Here is a 4,322-nt window from a genome sequence, read left to right as displayed (position 1 = left end):
AAATGTTGCAATTCCCCCAATCCTGAAATCCTGAAAAATTGTAAGTCTTCAAGATTTTGAGTGAAATCTAAAATTCTACTTTTTCCATATGAAATCCAATGAGGTTAGAGCCACTCTTAAACATCCAGAGTCATTTCATGGTAATGTTAAAAATTTAAGTAAAATGATGAAAATGAAAGATAAAGGGGAATGTCACTTTTACTTTAAGAATTTAATATTACCATGTATTGCATAGCAATATTAGGGCCATAGGCTTGAATATTAGGTTAAGGATCATAGGCTTGAATATTAGGTTGGTCTGGGGAAGAATTAGAAGTGGGTCAACCAACTAAAAATCCAAAAAATTCAAAAAATACAACTTTTTTACATTGGCCCGCGTAGGTACGAACTGCACAGAACCGGTCCAGAACCAGTTGGTTCAGTGAAATACGCTGGTTCCGTACAAAACCGACCGGTTTTGTTAGAGAACCGACTGGTTTTGTTAGAGAACTGACCAGTTCAGTACTGAACCAACCGGTTCTATTGCAGAACTGACCAATTCAATACCAAACCAACAAAACTGGTTAGTTCAATACCAAACCGCCTATTTCATTTTTGAAGCCCTAACTGGACTCGTTTTGGGCCCAAACTGGTTGAATTGGTTGATTCCGATCCAGTTCTGATAACATTGCTCTTGAGTCTCCATTTTTGAAGCCTAACTGGACTCGTTTTGGGCCCAAACCGGTTGAATCGATCAATTCCGATCTGGTTCTGATAACATTGCTCTTGAGTCTCCAAATATCTTCTTCTTTTTTTAAAATTTGAATTTGTATGGTTTCCAAGAGACTCGTTTTTCTAAGCTATTTCATTGAAAAGAGCGAATTAGAAAAGATCTGAGAGAGATTATTATATTCGAATTCTATTTCCAACAAATCCCCTTTTAATTCCACATTTTTCTTTTTCTAAATCTCAACCTCCTTTTCGAGCTCCCTTAATTTTTTTTTGCCCATAACAGACTTGCAATTTAAATTTCCATTATTTTGCCAACAACCTTTCACGATCTACGAGAATCATCATCCATTAATATGTGATTAAAATTGAAAAGCTATTTATTAAGGGAGTCATCATCGAGTGATATGTGGTTAAAATTGAAAAGATATTTATTCATGTGATTTTCAAAACCCAATTCCCAAAAGGACCTATGATATGACGGAAACTCCTATTTCCACCTCTATAGCAAAGTTAATGCGCCTTGACATGCACCCTCGATAGCCCGATATAACACGCCGTTTTTTTTTTTCTCTAGTCATCATCTAGCTATCGAGAACGCATGTCAAGACGCATTAACTTTGCTATAGAAATGGGAATAGAAGTTTCCATGATATGACAACTTCCAACTATATATACATCAATTTATACAACATTTACTCACCCAATCTCCAACTATACATTATCATCTCCAACTATACATTATCAGCTATACAACATTTATTACACTAAAAATCACAATTATTCATCCACGTGTGATAAAAGGCCATGACAAAGGTTAAAAGATCTTTAGCGGTGGACTTGACTGCTGGGCCAGGCCCCCTCGTCTGGTCACGTATCAAACTATTACAAATCGAAACTTTTTAACTTTATTTAATTTCTCTTTTATACAACTCTGTTTTCCACCACTGCTTTCCGGACACCTTTTTTACTTGCGGAGAGATCTCGTAGATGGAAAGTCAATTATGGCAATAGTATAATAGAAATTATAAATATTCAATGATAAAGTTGGATTATAATGTTTAAATGATAATTAAAATGTCCATTTCTCCATTGAAATATGGAGTACAGTCATGGCCCAATGAGTCAAACCCTTACAGAGACCCATAATAGTGAAGCCTCAATCTGATATGAACAAGAATCTCGCAATGTGCGTACACATGCACAAAGCATTATATCGTTCTCATACTAAAATAAGATAAATTAATAATATTTTTTTAGACATTTAGTACATCCGAAGTTAGATGGATTTAGGTTATATAATATATATGTAATTGATTTTGAAATATTTTATTTATAATTGGCATTAAGACATTAAAATGTTAAAACATGTCCTCTCAAGCATACATTTAATTATTTTTTATTTACAAAAAAGCTATAAATTGAACAAGAATTATCTCAATCTCTCTCTATTTACGTTTGATGTTAAAAGATTTTACTCAACATGTGTATTGAAATATTTTATTTATAATTTACATTAAATTTTTCTTTGTTATTGATATTTTTAAAATCTTATATAGCAACTTTATTTTAGAAATAAAAATAAATTATACATTTAAATTACTTTATTTTTCTTTATATAAGTAGATATAAAATAATGTTATTTAATATGTGCATTGAAATATTTTATTTGTACTTGATGGAAAAATAATTTTTGTTATTAACATATTTTTGTTTTAAATGTCACATGTACACTGAGCATAGAATGAATTACATATCACATAATATCAATAATATTATTCCCTGCAATCTTAATATCATCTCCATATTAACTAGTCAAGAAATTACATTTATTCCTAGTAGTAAAAAGTGAATTCATTTTTTTTTGTACTCATCTGCATATTAAATAGTGAAGAAATTATATTTCTTCCCCGTACTAAAAGGCAATTTTTGTTTTACTTTTAATTATTTTATATGGCTATATAAAGTTATGTAAAATTAAGGTACAAATTAAAATATTTTAAATATGGCCACCTTTAATTTTTTTGTTATTACTATTTTTAATTTGTTAATTTAAATTATTATTTTACTGTTTTTAAATGTAACATTACGTGATAACATATCTTTTCCATATTGGGTGGTTATTTTTTTTGTTATTACTATTTTTAATTTGTTTCTCTTCCATATTGGGTGGTTATTTTTTTTGTTATTACTATTTTTAATTTGTTAATTTAAATTATTATTTTACTGCTTTTAAATGTAACGTTACGTGACAACATCTCTCTTCCATATTGGGTGGTAAAGCGCCTCTAGTCACAATAATGTTTTGTTATTGTTGCCATATTGGTGTTTATGAAGTGTGTCTTCCTCTATAGTAAGGAAATATGTTAACAATCCAAGACCTATAGGTTGACATTTGGCAAGATATTGGATGGTAGAGCTTGGGTGGTTATTTTTTTTGTTATTACTATTTTTAATTTGTTAATTTAAATTATTATTTTACTGTTTTTAAATGTAACGTTACGTGACAACATCTCTCTTCCATATTGGGTGGTAGAGTGCCTCTAGTCACAATAATGTTTTGTTATTGTTGCCATATTAGTGTTATGAAGTGTGTCTTCCTCTATAGTAAGGAAATATGTTAACAATCCAAGACCTATAGGTTGACATTTGGCAAGATATTGGATGGTAGAGCGTCTGTTGTCACAATAATGTTTTGTTATTGTTGTCATATTGGTGTTATGAAGTGTGTCTTCCTCTGTAGTGAGGAAATATGTAAAGAAATATGTTAACGATCCAAGACCTATAGGTTGACATTTGGCAAGAGTGACCTATAGGTTGACATTTGGCAAGAGTGATCGTCTTCCTCTGGTGTAAGGGAATAAGTTAACAACCCAAGACCTAGAGCTATTTGACAAGAGTGAAAGCTTGCCCATTTGGCATGAGTGATCATCTCCCTCTGGCCTAATGAAATAGGTTAACAATTCAAGATCTAGAGTCATTTCGCATGAGTGAAAGCTTGCCCCTATAGGCAGGTATTTGGCATGAGTGATCGTCTCCCTATGGTGTAGGGAAATACTTTAGCAGCCCAAGACCTAGGGCCATTTGGCAAAAGTGAAACTTTACCCCTTTACGGACTACCAGCAGGGAATTCTAAGTGGCATGATTTTCCTTGAATAACAATGATGAGTCAGCCTCCATTTAGGGATAGTAGCCAATGATAGTTTTCGCCACTACTAGTTTGACAAATAATTTATGATGGATTTTCTCACAATATAAAAAGAAGTTATTATTATATTGATTAAGATGAACAATAAATATTATGTAGTAAATTAATGATTGATTTACTATTTTTTTCAACTTATTAGTTGAATAAAAATAATATGATATCAAATGAACAGAATAAAAAAATAATAGACCAATATTCAATAGAATAAATGAAAATACAATATAATACATCATGCTTACTGTTTGCGTAAGGAAAAAAACTAACCTAGAGAGAAAATACGAGAGTTTTTCCTATCCCAACCTGCTTATCTCATTGTAATCATAAAAAAGAAAACAAATTAGATCATCACAACAGAAAATTACTAGTAACAAGTTAATGTGATAATGCAGTGGAACAAAATACAAAG

Source organism: Pinus tabuliformis, chromosome J (genome assembly GCF_031772625.1).
Source record: "Pinus tabuliformis cultivar Carrire ecotype Pingquan chromosome J, CPIR1, whole genome shotgun sequence".
NCBI lineage: Eukaryota > Viridiplantae > Streptophyta > Pinopsida > Pinales > Pinaceae > Pinus > Pinus tabuliformis.
This window is presented reverse-complemented; position numbering follows the sequence as displayed.